This window comes from Mesoplodon mirus (genome assembly GCF_964341445.2).
Source record: "Mesoplodon mirus genome assembly, chromosome: 14".
NCBI lineage: Eukaryota > Metazoa > Chordata > Mammalia > Artiodactyla > Ziphiidae > Mesoplodon > Mesoplodon mirus.
Genome location: NC_138990.1, coordinates 33,699,609 through 33,720,384, shown reverse-complemented (window position 1 = coordinate 33,720,384; position 20,776 = coordinate 33,699,609). Strand labels below are relative to the sequence as shown.

The 20,776-nt window shown below is 44.3% G+C and overlaps 1 protein-coding gene across 3 annotated transcripts in view; it reads left to right on the top strand.

The window, feature by feature from the left end:
• LOC309815283 (uncharacterized protein) overlaps positions 1-20,776 on the top strand; it is a 122,854-nt gene that overhangs the window by 17,684 nt on the left and 84,394 nt on the right. For 2 of the 3 annotated variants that reach the window (XR_014295836.1, XM_082641978.1), the window contains exon 5: positions 10,825-12,075. The exons of the other annotated variant lie outside the window; for it this stretch is intronic. The gene's annotated coding sequence lies outside the window, so the exon portion shown is untranslated. Of the gene's footprint in view, positions 1-10,824; positions 12,076-20,776 lie in introns of those variants that run through there. 3 annotated transcript variants of the gene reach the window in all.

The following is a 20,776-nucleotide window of genomic DNA, read 5'->3' as shown; positions in this document are numbered from 1 at the left end:
AACCCAAATCCTGGACTTTGAAGAGTTGCAGATTAAGGGCAAATTTCAGTATGGGGGAGCTGGGGTGAGACAAAAAGTCCAAAAAAAAAAAAAAAGAGAGAGAGAGAGAAATTAGAAGCTGTTAGGATCAGAGCTCTGCTTCCTTGTCCAGGAGCATCTGTCATTTGACATTACTGGGCCCAGGATGACTGGACACCCAAACTCTGTTCTGTTTATTTCTGTGCAATTCAAATGGGAATTTTGAAGCACTCATCAATTGCTATTGCTTAGAATGAAAAACAATATTGCACTGGGAGGGATCTTAAAATAGGAGTTACTTTCGAGTTTACTGTTCAACCCAGGGTGTATTTTGAGGCCAAAATCATTGAAATTTGATATTCTTTAAAAATTTATTTATTGGCTGACAAATTAATTTTATAACATTGATGGTCTATAACGTAGTTCTATTCAAAACTATTTTCAAAAATAAAATTCTTTTTAAACTAAAAATAACACACCCCTGAAAACCAATATTTGTCTATGTACATTAAAGCAAATGTCAAAACATCTTTGTATGGATTATCTGAAACAAAAAATAGTCTGAGCTGAATAAAAAGCTTTAGAGTATATTCCTACATTTAAACAGTTTTTAAGCTATATATATCTCCAAAATTATATCAATACTTTCCTGAATTTTGTCAATAGTCTTAGTGCTTTAATTTTAATGAAGTGTCTCCAATCCACCTCAAAGTTTCATTTTAAAATTCAAAAAATTTGAAATTTGACACTTTGAACTGACTCATTTATCTAGACCCTGTTTTTAATTGTGGAAACACGCTCTATGGATGCTGAACTATTTGGTAGGACCAGACAAATTCTGTTTTTGAAGGATATCCTTAAACATTTCCTTCATACTCAAGAGTATAAGTATTTCACTCCACATATTGTCCCAGGCCCTATTCTTGCCTCATTCGAGTACCTTTCTTCCTCCAATGTATAGTTAGACAAGACTCTTCAAATAAGTTATTTCTCTTCACAATTATTTAGAATATTCCGTCAAACGTCTTAAGGAATTTCAGAACTCGAGCCTGTACATCATTTACACCTTCATCCTTGTTCATTTCTACTCTTGCTTTTCTTGGAATAACGTTTAATGTCTTCTTATTTGTAAGCTTTGTTTTTTTATTTGTTTTTGTTTTTGTTTTTTGACAACAGTCACTTAGATTTATTGAGCCTGGCAGTTTCCATCAATGACCTTGTTCAATCCTCAAAGCAGCTCTGTGAGGGTGGTGGTACTGATATCACCCCCATTTTACACATGTGTAAACCGAGGCCGTGACCTCTCCTGCCTTACTCCTGGATCCATGGGCACTTCTTGCCTCCGTACGTGTTTTCCTTTCATCAAGCAGGGACAAGAAATGGCACCTACGTCCTCCGGGGCCTGTAGTGACATTAGCAGACATGACTGCTGTCACCATCACAGCTCTTTAAACTAACAGAGCCTAAGCTCTGTTTTATTAATTGGAATTTGTTAAAAGCTTCAAAAGCTGCAGGAGTTATTTTGTTGTTTATTTTGGGTGTGTGTGCATCCCATTTGGTTTTGAACAGAATATAACCAAAATTTAGAGGCCTGTTTACAAAAAGTGTAATGGCATTGCAGAGTACTTAGGCTCACTCACAGAGTAGTTCTGCAAAAATCAAACACTTGTAAAATCTGATTAAAGAAAGGGAATAAAGACTGTTGACACACGTATGCTGATTTTTTTTTTAATATTCAACATTTGTTAACAGTTTTGTAGTTTAGTTACTTGGGAAGTTTATTTGCATGTGTGTATGTATGTTTATATTTTGACTACTACAGCTTTTATTTTGATTGGTAGATTACTGCAGCTCGTCTGGATGGCTTTTGTTTTTAAATTATCGAGGTATAATTGCCATACAACGTTATATTCGTTTCAGGGGTAAATGGCATTGTTAATTATGCTTGCCTCACAGCCAATTCCAGTTCTGTTCCACAGGTGTTTAAATTTTATTTTTATATTACATTGTGAAAACACATTTTTTTAATCTTTAATGTGGAACTTATTTTTTTTTTCTATAGCAGGTTCTTATTAGTTATCCATTTTATCCACATTGGTGTATATATGTCAATCCCAATCTCCCAATTCATCCCACCACCACCCCTACCCCGCCGCTGCTTTCCCCCTTGGTGTCCATACGTTTGTTCTCTGCATCTGTGTCTCTATTTCTGCCCTGCAAACCGGTTCATCTGTACCATTTAATGTGGAACTTTTAAACTGAATTTGCACTAACATTTAAATAGCTCTACTTTGATTTCATGAATTTAAAGAAGATTCATTATTGAAATAATCTGACTTTCCATGTGACGTATCTTTTCTATGTAAAACAGGAATCATTTAACTCTTTGTGAACTTCTTTCAACAGAGCTAACGTGTTAAAAATCATAGTTTCACATTTGGTGTGTGAGCGAGAAAACTCAGAATCCAACAAGAGCGAACTTAATGTGAACTGTGATTTGATCTAAATTCAAAGTCATGCTCCGTAAAACAATTACAAACACACCTTCTGCCACTTTGTGTGTTAAATCATGGTTGTCAGGCCACTGTCTTCTTAAAAATAATTTTGAAATGGATACTGATGCTTCTTCAGTACAATTGGTCTTTTCGTTTTTGTGTGGTTTGGTTAGTGATATCACAACAGCCTCCATGGTGGAAGATAAATGCTTACTAGCATTTTGTGACATGTCATAATTAACTTTCTTCAGAAACAGAGATTTCTACTTTATATTTCATTAACCATGCACGTGCACTCTTTTGAGTTCTCTGATGCCAATATTACTATCAAATAAAATCATTAAACATAGTTGTACGTTTAAATTAAATAATAAATGATACCCTCTTCTCTTTAACCTGTAAAGCAGAATTCTCAGACTATTTCCTGCACATACTTCATATATATGTAACCTCTATTTTACTAGTTTCCTCTATAGCCCTCTGAGTTGGCCTAGGAGCGCTATGAACCTTGCAAGCTTCACCGTGGCCCTGGCGCAGCTGTGTGGTCCACCAGGCGATGGGTGGCAGCTTCAGGTCTTTCACTGCCACTCAAGGACGGAAGGACTTAGCTGTCCTCAGCTCCTAGCGTCTGAGCGCACTTTGTCTTATTTGCAGGTCCCCTTCATGTTGTCGTTGAAAGAGAGGTTAGTTACATTCTGTCTGGAAAGGGTCAAGAGAAGAGAGGCGTGGTGTTTTTTCTGCCATCCCTCAGATTTAATCATATGTTACCGTGGGTCTCTTTTGAGTACATTCAATGCCAGTAGATAGATCATGGCTGAGGCTTCAAGTGCAAAGTGAAGGTCTACCAAACCCATCTGAGCTCACTTCAGTTCAATGAATAAATATAATACTGTGTTTAAAAGGAGAAAAGAGTGAAGAAAGAGAGAAGGAAGGAAAGAAGGAAGGAAAAGAAAGGGAGAAAGGAAGGAAGGAAGAAAAAGAAAAATCTAGAAAATGTTAAACAGATGAGACACTGAAAAACAGGTGTACACCAAGCCACTTCTGGGTAGACTAAGATATAAGATCATCCTATGAAGAGAGACAATAAGTTAGTTGATGTCACAAAATAACTAACAAACCAACCTCAAACTCAGTAGCCTACGACAACAACCTTTGTTCTCATGGCTCTGTGGGTCCGCTGAGGGTGTGATTTCTTCTGGGCGTCCACACACTTTTAAGCGTCAGCTGGGATCAGCTCACTGTGTCTTCTCTGATCTTTGTTTCTCCTGCCCTCACCCGGGACAGGCCAGCCAGCCTGAGTGAGTTTTGCTCAAGTCAGAGGGAGGCAAGACCCACTGCTTCTCAAGCCTTTAGTCATGTCAGTTAATATCTCATTGGCCAAAACAAGCCACATGGCCAATGTCAGGTCAAGGGATGGAGAGGTGGTGTGCTCTTGAAAGAAGGGAGAAAAAAGTTAATATGTTTGAATAGTAACCTAATCTCCCACCTAGAGACTCTCCAGGGAACCTCAGTTAAGTGTTTTCATTTTGTGAGTATTTCTTATGCACCATCTTTCTTGTGATATACTTTACAATATACATGATATATTTCTCATTCAATCCTCAAAATTTTATAAGGTGGATATATTATTATTTCTCATTGAAAAATAAGAAAATTGAAACTTCAGGGACTTAACCTTTAGCTCATGGATGACAGGGACAAAATTCCTCAGGTCTGAGTGACCTCACAGCCTTCTTTCTTAACTTCTTTGCTAAAATGCTCTACCTAATTATTTGGCACAAAGAAATTCTTTTCCTGATGGTTGCTGGAGGTCCCACCAGCAGCTTGGAACACATTCTCTTGGAATCATTCTCATCTGAGCAGAACATTATTATTGATATAATTTTGAGCTGCTGTCATTTCATCCTGCTAAAAAATCACAGCATGAATCTGAAACATTAGGAAGACTTTGGGGCTAAAGAAAATAATATGTCTGGGAAAAAGGTGCCATATGTACAGGATTCAAGTGGCATCTGTGTGAGCTCATTACAGCCTGTCACTCTCTATCGGCTCAATTTGTTCACCAGGTAACTCAGACAACTCATGGGGTTGGAACTGTGTCATGCCGATGGCCCTCTGTTTGCTTCCAGCTTAGGCTTAACAAAGTGGTTTATTCTTTGATTTTGTATCATTCAAGGAGACAGTATTTCTCCTCTCAGCCAACTGAATAAATACCTTCCCAAGATAAATTTTCTTTCCATTGAGAGTAGCTTGTTTATTATAATCTGCATCAAGCCTCCCCACCTCATGCCTCTGAGATCAATGGGGTTAGCTAAGAAGTGGGCTCAGGGAAGGGAATTTGGACAGGAGCAATAGTGAAATCGATGGCTGATGGACAGAGGTGGCCCTGAAGGAAGAGGAGGACAATTCAGGACAACCTAGAATCTGCATAGCATAAACTACAGATTTTGGAGCTTGCTGGAATACTTTGGAGTCACTCCAAACTTTTCTTTTTTATGGTTGAGGAAATGAAAGGCAGTGTGAATTAGCAATGCGTCCAAGTAAGTTAACAGCGAAGGCAAAACTTAACCACAACTCCTAGCCCTATGTAATAGTTAATTTCATGTGACTATTTGATTAGATCTTGGTGCCAGTTGTTTGATCAAGAACTAGTCTAGATGTTGCTATGAAGGTATTTTGAAGATGTGATTGACATCTGCAATCAGTGGACTTTAAGTAAGAAGGTCCCCCTTGATAATGTGGGTGGGCCTCATCTAATCAGGTGAAGAACTTAGGAGCAAACACTGAGGTTTCTTGGAGGAGTAGAAATTCTGCCTCAAGACCGCGGCATAGAAACCCTGCCTGAGTTTGCAGCCTGCTGGCCTGTGCTACAAACTTCGGACTTGCTAACCCCACAACTGCATGAACCAATTCCTTAAAATAAATCCTGTTCTATCTATATATCTGTTTATCTATCTATCTATAGACACAAACACACATACATCCTATCTGTTCTCTTTCTCTCAAGAATCCTCACTGATACAGAGTTTGGTATCAAGAGTGGGGTGCTTTGTAACAAATACCTAAAAATGGGGAAGTAGCTTTGGGATAGATAATGGGTTGAAGCTAGAAGACTTTTGAGATTCATGCTAGAAAAGTCCTGGGTTGCCTTAGAAACTATTTGTAGAAATAAGGCTGTTAAAGGTGATTCTGGTGAGGACTCAGAGGTACGTACATACAGAATGCCATACGGTAACACAGGCAGAGATGGCAGTGATGTTGCTATATGCCAAGGAATTCCTAGGACTACTAGAAGCTGGAAGAAGCAAAGAAAGGTCCTCCTTGAGAGGCTTTGGAAAGAGCATGGCCTGCCTTACTTGAACTTCTAGACCCTAGAACTGTGAAAGAATAAACTTCTTTTGCTTTAAGCCCTTCAGTTTGGAATTCTGCCATGATTCTGGAACAGTGCTAGACTCTAGGGCTACAAAGAATAAGACATGGTCCTGCCTCTCATAAAAATGTATTTTAGGGCTTCCCTGGTGGCGCAGTGGTTGAGAGTCCGCCTGCCGATGCAGGGGACACGGGTTCGTGCCCCGGTCCGGGAAGATCCCACATGCCGCGGATCGGCTGGGCCCGTGAGCCATGGCCGCTGAGCCTGCGCGCCCGGAGCCTGTGCTCTGCAACGGGAAAGGCCACAACAGTGAGAGGCCCACATACCGCCAAAAAAAAAAAAAAATGTATTTTATACTAACCATTGTACTTATAAGTAGTATAAGTAATATGGCTGTGGGCTGGCTTAGCACCACTGTAGAATAATGGGAGATGGGGAGAGCACATTAAATATCAGCCTGCTGCCTTTGGATATCAGATACTACCCTCTGTCTCTAATCTTATAAATGGGGGGTTCTAATAACACGTGCAATGAATTAGAAGTGCCAGGTCTGTGTGGACTGAGAAAGGTAGGGAAGTTTCCTGGAGTTTTTGCCTTAATCTGGTCTTGAAAGATAGATGGGATTTAGATAGACAGAGAATAGACATGAACACATTCTAGAAGAGCTAGCTGTACAGGCAAAGACACAGAGGCTGGGATGACAATAAGCCACTATTAAGCTTCTACTGTGTATTGGAAACTGTAGGTTTTGTCTCACTTACCTCGCAAGCAACCCAGCAATGTGGCTATTATTTTCCCCATGTCAACATGAGGACACTGACATTTAAAGACTTGCCTAAACTGGCATGGCGGGGAAGAAGTGGAGCTTCTCTGGCTCAGAGCTTGTGAAATCCCCATGGCATGGTGATGAAGACAGGCTGGCAGAACCAAAGGTTCTTGTTGACAGTGATTGAAAAAACTGTCTCTTTTCCTTACATTTGCACCATTTACTTCTTTGGTAGGTTAAGTTAACATGGGGGATTATCTGAAGATAGCGAGAAAAAATTGAATCAAATTCTAGGCTACCTGTACCACATTTTAATAGTCTGGTGACTCTGTCTGGAATATATGTAGCTATCACTGTGGCAAACAGGACATTTAGCCATCTATGTTGATCCATTACGCTGGCACCAGTGGGATCCTACTGGGCCCAATCTGCTGTGTGGCTTTTCTCTGTAATGGAATCATTGATTCTCTAGCACGGAGTTGAGTTGTGTGTCCCAGCTTTCTGTTGTTTTTTTGAAATTAATTTGTACTTGTTAATCACTATTATATGGAACGGAAAGAGGATACATTTAAGTGTCTGGTTATCTGATTCATTTCAAGGTCCCCCAACTAATTCTCATCTCAGAGACCTCCTAGAGAACATAGAGAATGATCATGTTATGGCTAATCTCTATTTTATTGAGTTTAATCATTTTGTTTAATTGATTTGCCCATTTTTAGCCCTCCTTCTTAAGGATTTGAGAATTTCAAAATTAGAGAGAAGCAAAAAAGAACAGAGTAAGGCAAACCAAGTAAAATGAGACCAGGGTAAAGTCAGTAAGTGATCCAGACACACGAAGGCTTAACTCCTTTGCGAAGGGTGGATTCCATCTCTGGCTGTGAGCTTCTTAGTGATCAGTTTTTCTAAGAGACAAAAGAGGGGCTCAGTGGGAGCCACCCAATTTCATAGACAAGGTTGCAACTCAGCTTTGACTGGAGCCAGGCAGTGGGCCTGGACTTGATGCCACCTCTTGGGCTGATGACAACTTCAGAGACAGACCCATCTCTCCCTGCTGGACTGAGGCCTCATTGGGCTGTGATAAACCAGAAAAGACAAGGCCAGGGTTCAGTGGAGCTTGGGTGGCCCCTTACCGTGGTTTCAGCACATGAAGCCACAAGGCAGAGTCTGGTGGACATGGGTGCCCTTGGGTCTGTTGGAGGAACAGGAGGGAGGCAAGGCTGCAGGGGGCAGAGGGTGGGATGGTGGCTGCTGAAGCTGAGAAGGCTAACCTGGAATCGAGTTGTTGATCCATGCAAGGTGATGAAGAACTGGAGCCGAAAGGGGGTTGTGAGACCTGGAAAGAAAGCAGAGTACGAGCAAGAGTGAAGCAGACTGGGGATGTCCTGGAACAATTCCAGAGGAAGAATGTGGGTGACAGTAATGTCTTTTAATGCCGTCACCACATGGGCTTGAAGGCAGGGGGCCATACGGGGTATATTTCAGGAGCTGGAGAGGGTGGGCAATGGACAGGTCTGGGGCTGGGCCCACTGTCTATCAGTCCAAGAGTATCTCTGGGGCCCCGGGCAGGAGGCCCTGCCCAGGAGCTGCCTCAAAGCCCGTTCTCCTTCTGTGTGACCCTAATTCCCTGTCCCTCACCTCTTCCATACGGCTTCACTAGAGGTCTTGGCGAGGGGCTTGACACTCAAGATGGACACTGAAACTCCCTGAGTGCTCTGGGGTTGAACAAACGGGAAAGAAACAGCCTTTTGTGCTCAGGATGTGACTGATCTGGGAGTGGAGCCTGTGCTCACAGATGGAAACACCCGTCCCTCTGCATGGCCAGAGGCATATCTGCTAATCATGCTGATCTTTCTCTGTAAATGGCAGAAGTCAGGATTTTTGCTTGGAGTAGGGAGTAGCAGGGGGCGGGGTCATGGTGTCAGTCACACTGCAGTGGGCTGAAGCCTGGCCCTCTCTGCCCCAGCAGGTGTGAACTTACCCTCTGTTGCCCAAGTTCAAAACCAGCACCCTCCACTAACAGCCGTATTTCCATTGCAGACTTTGGAGAAGGGTAACTCATGTAACACTGAGTCAGGGCTGGCAGGAACCCTCGCTGGAAGGGCCACTAGATCCACACGCACTTTCTCACGCTTTTATTCATACCATTTGCCATCTGAAACACTCTGTAAACTGTAAAGCACTCGTAAGTATCAATGAATGCAACTTATTCATTCAACAAATATTTGCGGGGCATCTAATGTGTACCAGATGCTGGGCTAAGTGCTGGCCATGCAGACATGAATAAGACAGTCAGTGTCCTCAGGGCCGCAGAGAGCTGTGGAGGGTGGGTGAGAGAATGTAAGACATGGTCACAAGCAGGGTCTGGCAAAGCAAACCAGGAGTGCTAACGGGAGCCCTGAGGCCCCAGGCCCCTGCAGGTGTCAGGTGGGGATGGAGAGTTTTAAGGTGGGGAGGGTTCAGGGAAGGAGATTCCTGAACTAAGTGTTGAAAAATTGGTCCAAGTTGGACCACGGGGCAGGACACAGTCCAGGCAGAAGGAACAAACAGGAGCAAAAGCCCTGAGGCAGGAGACAGCCCGCTGCAGGAGAAAGAGCCCTCCCCATATGTCAGCACATGCCGAGCAGGAAGACGGAAAAGGGTTAGCTTGTTTGCTAGTGAAGATGGCAAAGGCCATGATGGGTCACAGAACGAGTCTGAGCTTTTAAAAATAGGTGATGGAGGGGCTTCCCTGGTGGCAGTGGTTGAGAGTCCTGCCAGTGCAGGGGACACGGGTTCGTGCCCCGGTCCGGGAAGATCCCACATGCCGCGGAGCGGCTGGGCCCGTGAGCCATGGCCGCTGAGCCTGCGCGTCTGGAGCCTGTGCTCCGCAACGGGAGAGGCCACAGCAGTGAGAGACCCGCGTACCGCAAAAAAAAAAAAAAAAAAAAAAAAAATGTAATTTTGTGAGCCCCACCCTAGATCATTTAAATGAGAATCTCTCCTGGGAAGGATGTAGTCCTAACTGAAGCTCAAGGTAGGAGATGAGAACGTGCCAAAGGTTACTAGGAAAAGGAGGTGACGTGTCCTGAGCGTACAGGGGAAAGGGCTCAGGAGGGTGGGCTGGAGGAGGTGCATGTGAGGGGTGTGGCTAGAGACTGTGGCAGCCAACACCTTTCCCGGGGACAGAAACGAGCCCTTCCGTTCCAGAAAGACACTGCACAGGACTGCAGCGTCGTCCTGGCTGTGCCTCCCCCGCTGTGCTAGCGTTCCAGGCAGTGGTCTAACCTCTCTGCTCTCAGCTTCGGCACCGGTAAACTACCACAGACTGGGTGCTTGAACAATGGAAATTCATCACCTCGTGGTTCTAGAGGCGGGAAGTCCAAGATCAAGGGGTCAGCAGGGTTGGTTCCTTCTGAGGCCCTGAGGGAGAATCTGTTCCATGCTCCCTCCTAGCTTCTGGCCACTTTGGCATCATTGGCTTAAGAGGCATCACCCCAGTCTCTGCCTTCATCTTTACATGGAGTTCTCCTTGTGTCCATGACTGTGTCCAAATTTCCCCTCTTTATAAGGACTCTACTTATACTGGATTAGGGCCCACTTTAGTGACCTCATTTAATTTGATTACCTCTGTAAAGGCCCCCCAAATAAGGTCACATTCTGGGTTTAGACCGTCAACATATGACTGGGGCGGGTAGATATAATTTGACCTATAACAACTTGGAATAGAAATTTTATTTTTATTATTATTATTATTTCTACCCCTTTTTGAACATTAGGTGCCAGACTCTATGTAACATTATCTTATTAATCCTCCCCAAGCACTGTGCAATAGATGGTACGGACCTTATTTTAGAAATGAAGAGGCTGAGCTGCAATGAAGTTTAATAGCTGGCCTGGGGTCACAGGAAGCAAATGGCCTGCGTCACCAACAGGGAGCGAATGGTGGAGCTTTTCCTACCCCAGACCTGGCTGCATGTTATCCATTACGTTTCCATTAAGCACAGGGCAAGCCTGACCGACCTCATAAAGCCCTTTCAGGTTTCTGAGACCTGTCTTTTTCAGTTGGGAAGAGGAAAGGCCTGTTTGGCTTTGCCATTCTCGAGAAAATGCAAGTCTGCAGGGCTCACGGGAAAGGTATGCGTGTATTGAATTTGTAACAGGATACTGGAGTCCTGGCTGTCTTTCTTTATTCATAGGGTTTCAGAGCTGGAGGTACAGTACAGGGAGGAGAACAGGCGGTTGTGTAATTCTCTCAGGAAGAAAGCCAAAACGAAAAAGAAGAATGCAAGCAGCATCGCCACACGGGCAATTTTACAGAAAAGAGATGAATGTTCCACTGTGTCCTGAAATGGTCATGGAGCACCGCGCTGGAGGAACTGCTGCCTTTTGCAGTTTTGCCAGAGGCATGATCTAGACTTCATAAACGATCAGCCGCTCTGCTCAGCTCAGTTCAGCTGTGTTCGAGGAATAGGAACTGAGCAGCTGTTGAGGCTGCATGCTCACATCCAGAGACAGTTCATGCTCTGCAGCAGTTTGGAGTCTGCAGGTAGCTGCAGACCCACAAAGAGATCACCTTGGAATTATGTGCAGAAGAAAGCTGGGGGGTGGCCTGAGCCAGCCTGGGGCAGGGTGTGTGTGTGTGTGTGTGTGTGTGTGTGTAAAATCAAGGAGGGCTTCCTGGAGGAGGCAATGGATGCATCTTAGAAAAGAGCATGTATGGAGTAATGGGGTAGAGTGAGGAAGGCAACAGCACAAGCAAAAGCACAGAGACACAGGACAGCACACATGGGGACCAGCAGGCAGGGGTGTTTTAATTCAGGCTAAATGTGCCTCTTTTTGGGAGACGACTGCTGCCAAGCTTCTCTTCAAGGGTTAAGACAGCACATCTGAGCCTCTTCCACTAGAATCTCACGGGGCCTGGAATCGAGTGCAACCTCCAACATTACAATTCTGTTTTGGCACAGCTGGCTTAGAGATGCCAAATATATACTCAGTGGAATCTGAATCTGAAAAATCAAAGCCCTTTAAGGAAAGGATTAATTATTAAGAGCATATCTATTCAAGCTTAGCACTTAGGAACCGGACACAGATTGGTTCTGAATAGAGCAGTGAAGAGATTCTGGATGTAACATTTAGATTCTTGTGCCATAACATCTTGCAAAGTGTTAGCTGACCCAGGTAATAAAAAGAGAAGTTCATATACCCCCTGCTAGCTATTAAAATTCTTCCACTCCCTTCTCCTGAGATCACCCAAAGATTAGCCAAATATTAGGGAACATATCCTGCGGCTGCAAAGTTTTATGTACTGTGTCTTCCTGCTGGTAAAATGATGCTTCGTTTGTAAAAGTAGCAAGGGGCAGAAATGCAGAAAAAGAATCTGTTGTCAGTGTAAATATACTCCCCTCTACTGTATTATGCTAAGGAGGTATCAGATAAAACCACCACATCACAGAGATACATTTTTCCTTGGAACAGAAGACTGTTTTCTTTGTAATGTTAATCCTAATGTGGTTTTGAGAAGACTATTAAATATTGATGAATCTTTTAGAAAAGTTGTGGATGATAATGTATCTTAATTCATTATAAAAACTTTTTAAAGACACTGATGATTATCCTTTCAAAATTACCTTTCTGACTGTAAACACTTTGACTTCTATTCAAAGGGAATTTTTACTATTACATTATCAATATGCAGTGGAATTCATCCTTAAGGAAGGTACTTCAAAATCTGCATCCGGTCTTGCACTGTTTTTAAGGTGGCACACTTGGGATTGCATGGCTGTCTGTCGTTTGAAAGTATGCTTGGGTGTCATTCAAGAGAAACAGAAGTTACTTTCAGTGCTTAAAACAGGAGGAATTTAATCCAGGGAATTAGCTACAATGGAGAAGGAAGATTGGAGAAGCCGAATCAATAACAAATAGAGCAAAGCAACCCAGAGATTAGCACAAGAAGGGAAGCCAGTACCATCCCAAACTGGATGGCAGGGAGATGAGGCGATGCTGCCCAAGGCCAGAGGCCAGGTCTCCAGCAGGGCTGGAAAGGCTGCAGTGAAGAAAGAAAGGGTAAACACCCCAGCTCTTCCCTTCCTCGAGCATTCCCATTTCTCATCCAAGACACTCTCTGGCCAACTGGAGTCCAAAGCCAGCTGAGACAGGAGCCGGGAACTGCAGCTTCGGCCCTAGCACAATGCAGGCTCTAGCAGAGGCAAGGCCAGGGATCTGCACAGCTTGTCAGCTTTTCACCACCTTTACTTATTGGAAAGAGAGAAGGCATAACGACGTATGAGCCCCTCTTTGATTAAGACAGGTGAAAGGAAAAAGGAGAGGAGAGAGGAAAATGTTTCAAGTAGAGAAACAGAGAGACAAGCTGGAATCAGAACCCTGATCTTCCTTTCCATCTTTTCCTCTACCCTCTGGAGTCTGCCTGGTGTGTTTTCCCATTTCTATTTTTTATTTTCTTCTGACTTTTCATATCTTACTCCTTACCTTTAGAAAATTACCCCCAAGACCTAATGGGTTCCTCCCCGAGAAGCATATTTGCTGGGGGCATCCAGGGAAGTTTCTGCAGGAAGAGCACGTGCTTCAGGCACAGAAGGATGGATGCCCCTCTTCCCTCTTGTCATTTGTCTTTTTGCACACGTGGCCCCTCCCTTCTCATCTGCTGCCAGCCTGTATCTCCTGAGAGCAAGGACTCCTCCATGTCTTCTAGTCTGCTGTATACAAGTAGGTGCCCAATAATTAGAGTTAGGATTTGAAACTTGGCTCTGCCATGAACTAAATGTGTGACATTGGGGAAGGTCTAAATTTCTCTGAATTCTATTTTCTCATCTGAAAAGTAGAATGAGGGGTTCTTAATATCTACACTTCATAGTTTTATACGGATGACTTACAACCTACGAGCATTTTCCTGGAACGTTGTAGCTTTGGTTATTAATCGTTTTTAGTGCATCATTCTTGCCTGGGTCACTGCAATAACCTCCTAATGGTCTCCCCGCATCTACTCTTATCTCCCATGATTTATTCTCAACATAGCAGCCAGGGCGATCCTTTTGAAATGTATTCTGCACATCACACCTCATTTTCAAGCCCTCCCATTGGCTCCAGTACCCTCTTCCCTTGATGTTTACATGACTCAACCTCTTACCCGCTTCAAGCTGTGCTCAATGGCACCTTGTTACTGAGGCCTCTTCTGACTCTCCTATTTCAAATTGCACCTCACCTTCTATACTTTGTCAGCATCCTGGCATTTCTGGTCCTCCATCTTTTCAACTTTCCCTTTTGCCCGTAGCACTCAGCATCTTCCCACATACTCGCTCATTCTCTCGTGGTTAGGTCTGATTCCCTTACATACATTTCAGCTGGGAGAGACCAGGGTTCTGGTTCTGCTCTTACCACACGGGTGGCAGGGCCAATCCCCCCGCCCCACTGCCAGGATTTCAGTGACCTCATTATTTCCATGAGCAGGGGTCCAGATGAGCTCTAACTTGCTCTCAGAATTTAAATTCCATCCTGTTAGCCCGGGCACATGTTTTCAGAAGCCGTTCTCTGCGAGTGGAGCGCGCCCGTATTTCCCTTCACTTATCTGTCCCCATGTCAGGCTGGAGGCAGCAGATTAATGACATGAGAGGCTAACTCACAAATGAGTGGAAGCAAAGTGAAGAGGCTTCCAAAGAGCGTCTCTGGAGGGACAGGGTCTCAGAGGGCATCTGGCCTCTCACCCCTTCGCTTAGGGCTCTTGCCTTTCGGCAGTTCCTATGGTGGCTGCTTCATGATGGTGTGCGGGGAGGGGTACAGGATGCTGAGAGGACCAGGGTCCAGGTTAACTTTGCATCTCTCTACAGAATAATGTCTGAGCTCCTCAGCCTTAGGTGCAAGTGCGTCCATCCATTTATCTGTCCACTCGATGACCTGCCTATTCCTTTCTCCAGCCTATTGTCCTTGAGGCACTAGATGCCTTTATAAGGTATCTCTACATTTATTGCAGTTCCTCTCAAATCATTAGGGTTTTTTAAATTATTATTTCATTTTTTCCCTCCTTGAGCCCTTGCTCATGCTATTTGCTTAGCCCTCGATGTCTTTGCCTATCAGAATCCTCATCACCCTTTTAAGTGCCTCTGGCAGAGACTGGCAGCACCCACTAATGACAAGGGGGCCCCCCTCCATTCCCCAGCTGCCCTTGCACTTGGTGAGTTGTGTGACTAATTCTGGCCAAAGGACAGTGGACGAAAATGACATGCGACCCTTGCAGACAGAGGTGTCTTCTCGACATGCTGCCAGTCAGCTGAGGCCAGAAGATGGCAGAGTCTCAAGATGGACACAGCCCAGCCCCCAGAGAGGGCCCCTGGAGGACAGCCACTCCGAGAAAGGCTGCTGAAAAGGGTTGCATGACTCCATGGTGAGTGAGAAATAACTTTGACCGTGGAAGCCACTGTCAATTTTGTGATTATTTGTAAGCAGGTCAGTCATTCAACAAATACGATCAATATGATGACGAACTACATATAATAATGAGCAGAACATACCTAGAACTTGCTCACAGGGAGCTTGTAACTACGTGTGGGGAACAGACTTTACTCGCATATCACTGGATGTATCCAAAGCATAGGAAGCTCTGGGAGGAGTTGGGCAGAGGAAGATGAGAGCCTGGCATGTATACGTTGGGCATGGGGACATGAGTGAGATGGAATCCAGCTTGAGGATCTGGAAAGAGTCCCCAACTCAGTAAAATCTTAGCTAAGATCTGAAGGGCAAGGGCACTGGAGGGAGGGCTTTCAGGAGAAGGGTGTTCAAGGTGTCCAGGCTGAGCTGGAGGAAGGCCAGTGGGTTATCTGAACACACAGTTAGTTCAACCCATGATAGGGATTAATACATGTTTGTTAAATGAATGACCCATCATTAACTGATATTAGGAAAAGATTGAAGGAAGTAGAAGCAAGAAGAGGAAGGAAAATCGGGGCATGAAAGGCACCTCTTCAGAAAGAAAAACACCTGCATCTATAAAGAAAGAGGTATATGAGGTGTTGCCCTATTAAGAAATCTCCCTCAACCTCAGACCTGTTGCAATTAGAGGGAGGAATGTGAAGGGCTTTCTCAATCTGTTCTTTGTAATGTGAAGCTTTGTGAGGGGTTTATTCTGTATTGTGTTTAGAAGATTCCTCTAAGCCTGGCTTTCTCGCCACAGGCACCAGGAAGCCATACAGGATCTATTAGACAGAGGAGAGGAGATTCTGCTTTTCATTCTACAGAATGGAAAACAAAAACTGATTAGTGGATCTTTATGGCAAATGTGGACGGAGTGTTTGGAGAAGATGCAGAACTCTATTTCTAGCCTCCTGCACGAACACAATAGAGCAACCCTGTGCGCTCTTCACCAGCTGATGGACAGAAAATTTATGTCTTATAATCTAAACCGTCAGAGTTTCCTTTATGTAATGACAATAGACTCTACACAGCTACCTTTGTGGAACCTAAAAACATCATTGCTCAGGGCCAGATGCAATGTGCAATAAATAATTTAGCAACAAAGCTCCCCTCATTCTATTTACGGTAAGTTAGAATTCATCTCCATGGCCCATGTGAAACAGCACTTAGTGGATGGCAAAATCCAAATATATCTCCAGTGTAACCTGATTCGCACTGAAAGGGCTCCAAGAATTCCAAAGATACTGAAGAGCTTGGAATTCCTTCTGCCCTCCAAATCAACATATGTCCTTTTTTCCCTCCTGGTTGCTTTCGCTCCAAATAACTCAATGCCTGATGTGTAGGTCTATTTGTTTGAACCTTGGAATGCATTTTTCACCTCCTAAAATGCTTTCCATAGAAACTGTGGCACCTCAGTCCCTGGGTGCATGTTCATATTTTTGTGTCAAAGTTTTTCGCTGCAATATGCACAGCAATCATGTGATGGCCAGGGAGATTCTTTTTTTTTTTTTTTTTTTTTCGATACGCGGGCCTCTCACTGTTGTGGCCTCTCCCGCTGCAGAGCACAGGCTCCGGACGAGCAGCCTCAGCGGCCATGACCCACGGGCCCAGCCGCTCCGCGGCGCGAATCCGCTCCGCGGATCCTCCCAGACCGGGGCACGAACCCGTGTCCCCTACATCGACAGGCGGACTCTCAACCACTGCGCCACCAGGGAAGCCCCCAGGGAGATTCTCTGATGGACGTGGAAACCAAGGCTCAGAGAGCCTGGGGCTTCCCCAAAGTGGTCAAGGGGTGCTTTCTTTCATTCAAAATATTTTAACGAGCACCGTTTACTGGCAAGGTGTTACAGTTACAACGGACACTGGGTTCCAGTATTGCAAAAGACAGAGGTGGTCCCTAACCTCATCCAAATTATAGTCTAGTGGAGAAGACAGACATTTACTCTTTGAGCAAATGACGACTGCTTAAGGGCTGTGGCAGTGCGGCTGGAGGTGCTTGGGATGACGGCGAGCATGGGTACCCGCTCGGTCCTGAAGGCCTGGGAACGCTTCTCTGAGGAAGCGGCGATGAGCAGTTAGATTTAACTGTTTCATAGAGAGAAGGAGAGAACATTCCCAACAGAGGGACAGACAGGCGGAAAGGCCCCGAGGCAGAACTCGCTTTAACACAGGAAGGAGATCTTCAACAGGTGGCAGAAGTCTTTAAATTCCCACCTTTGAAGCCAACTAACCAGGCTCCCTTGCTGTTAAAATGAAGATCTGGCTGCCATCTGAGAAGACCACCTCTACCTCCCAGAAGAAGATTTTAACCTCAGCTTAGCCTGGAGGCTGCTTTGGGACACGAGGAACAAGTGAAAACAACGCATGGCCAGAATGTATGAATTAATGGTCAATGAGATCAACGTTTGTTTCCTGGAATGAGATGGAGGCAATCATGTAAGAATTATAATATAATAGTGTCCTAACCTTGAGTGGGATAAAAGCATTACTGTTGTAATGCTACCCAGGGAGTAACAGTAGCTCATGTTTTGATAGCACTTTCGTATATAATGATTGTCAGCCTCTCAACAACTGTGTGAATGTGTACGATCCGATCCTCCTCATCTTACAGTCGAGGTTACTGGAGTTTAGAACATGAAGTTCCTTGCTTATGTGACTCAGTTACTAAGAGGCTGAACTTGAACCCAAGCCCCTTGCCCTGCCTGTTGCATTTCCTCTGCTCTGCCATGACCCCTGGATTCTCCCCACTGCAGCTCTGTAACCTCGAGTGAATTCCTTAACCTCTCTACACCTCAGTGTTCTGATTTGTTAAAGGGGGAAAATAATAATACTGACTCACAGGGTTAATGCAATGATTAAGTGAGTTAATATATGTCATATGCTTGAGACAGAACCTAGCACGTAGTAAAAGCTGTACAAGGGTTAGCTATGTAATTGATTCTCCTTGTTATTATTACTAGTTTGATATTTTAATTTTATATTAACAGCATTTGACCATTCCATCAGTTTATTCTGAAACTGATAATGAGTAGATAAGATCATCAAAAAGGATATTCTTTATTCTTTTTTGATAAATGGAATCCATTAAAATCAGCTTAAGGGACCTTGACCTTCAAAGGAGTCATCAGACTTAGGCTAAAGTGATCACTCCCTTTTCTAACAAACCTGTCAGTCTCAGCACAAGTAGTGAATGCCTGACATTTGTTCATTCATTTTCAATATAACAGGCGCTGAGCACCTACAGTATGTCAGACACTGTCCTAAAGCAAAGTAAGTAAAATCCCTGCCTCTGTAAGGCTTACAGCCTAGTACAAAGAAAGAAAGAAAGCAAAGACTCAATACATACTATGTTCCAAGATGATAGGGCTTTAGAGAAAAGCACAGCAGGAAAGGGAATGCGGGGTGGGGGCAGGGTGAGGGGGGTTTAAACTCAGTGATCAGTGGCCACCTCACTAAGAAGAAGACACTTGTGCCAGGACCTGTAGGGGGTAAGGGAGCCACCCCCGGGGCTCCCTAGGTCAATAGCATCCTAGGCAGACTGTTTCCTATATGTCCTCTAGTTGCTTCATGTTGATTTTTTTGTGAGGAAAGAACCTTACCTTTACACTTGATTAATTCAGTAATGATTTTCATTCATTTATTAGGCATTTTATGATTATTTGCTTTGCCCGAAGCCCTGTCCTGGGTGCTATGGATCCAGATGAACAAAGCCTCATCCTGGCAATTACTGTGTAATTCACAGTGTAACCGGGGAGACTGAAAGTCCATCCACAGTCACCATGCTGTGTGATAAGTGCTGCAGCTCAGGGAGCTATGGGAGCACAGGGAGGTATTCCTCAACGCCAAAGGTCAGAGAGAGGCGGTCAGAGTCTCAGGGCAGGTGACAGTCCAACGAGCTTTCGAAAAGGAAGGGGACTTTATTAGGAAGACCAAAGAGGATGGGCGTTCCAGTCAGTGACAAGCACAGCGGTGTCCTCTGGTGGCTGGAACAAAGGCTGGGAGGAGGGTGTGGTAGGAGAAAGTCTGGCGGGTTTGTGAGCACAGGAGGCTCACACACTGGGATACGGGACGTGACCTTTTCTCCTGGACCTGGTAGAGGTCAAGGAAGGATTTGGACCAAGAGTGGGGCATTATCGTATTGGTTGGTTAGAATGACTCTTTCCAGGGCTGTGTGTGGGAAGGATTGGCTTTCTAACGGTACCCAATCATAGTTCTAGAGATGGACTAGCCAAAAACATGATGGATTATGAAGCCTTCCAGGCAGAGGGACTTCAGAGCTGGTGCTGGGTTCTAGACGTTGTAAGAAGGGCAATTCGACAGAACTTGATGATGACGTGGCTCAGAGTGTGAGGGAGGAGGCCAGGAAGGGTCCCCGGCTTCTGACATGGGTGACCCACGGGACGATGATGTCACTGACCAAGATAGGGACTCTGAAAGATTGTGGGTTCCAGTGCAGACATGCTGACTTTGAAGATCTCCAAGGACATCACTGCAACAAGCAGCATCTACCACGTGCCCTGCCTGTGCCCTGCCTTTGCCCACCAGAAGCAGGCAGCCTGGCAGGTCCTGATCCAGGGTTCCATGACTGACAAAGGCCCATCGTCTTCCCACCACACGGGGACTGAGGTGGCTTGTCTTCTATGTTCAGGAGATGCGCTCACAGTAACAGTTTGGAGAGCATTAGCCACCCACCATACACTGTTTGGAGAGCTTGATAGTAACTTTCACGCCGTGATCCTTAACTGCCCTCCAGATGGTTGGTACCATTTTATATTATTTATATTATTTCCTTTTTTTTTTAATTTCCATTTTATAGAGGAGGAAACCAAAGCTCAGAGAAGTGAATCAACCTGCCCAAAGTCACCCAACTACTTACTAGTTGAGTCAGGACTTGAATCCAGAACAAGTAAGAGAACCTACATTCTTAGTTAACACCCTTCCCACTTAGGGTTTTGTCATTGCTTTGTGTTTTGTTTGCTTTTTCAATAACTTCACTTAAAAGAAGGGGTAGGGTGGAAACTTCAACTAAGTAAAAATAAACTCTTCTTGAGAAAATATTGACTATAGAAAGAGAGCCTTATATGTATAACTGAATCACCTTGCTATACACCTGAAACTAACAAGACATTGTAAATCAACTATACTTTAATTAAAAAAAAAAAGAAAGAAAGCTTGAAGAAACATGGGTCTTACATAAAGTGGATTCAATAACAAGCTTATTGGTACAAGAAGTCACGCTTTCACTTTCTTTGAGGTTCCCCCCAAAATACATATATTAATCAACCATCATTTATTGAGTGTCAGTCTGCACTGGGGGTGTGCTGGGAATGGAACAGTAAATAAGATAAACGCTACCTACGCCCTCAAAGAGCTTACCAAAAAGGAAACCAAAAATGAGGCTACTGTAATGGCCCCAAGGTGAGTCTCTTTCTACCAAATTTTAGAAATTGAAACCTCAAAAACAACTTGTCTTGACTGTTCTCGGTAACCTAAAGTCCCAATGCCCTTCTCTGATTGAAGGTCACCCTCAGAATCACATGAGCCTCTGGCAGGAGGGCAGAGTTGGGAGAAAAGGAGACTGGAGTGGGAAAGACAATATTCAGATTGGTGACCAGCACCTTTATTAACTTTTTAATAGTCGCAAGCAAGGGCATTATCTCAGAGCAAGGCTGTAGGATTATTGTCACTTCCATTCCATAGATGAAGACAGTGAGGCTCACAGATATA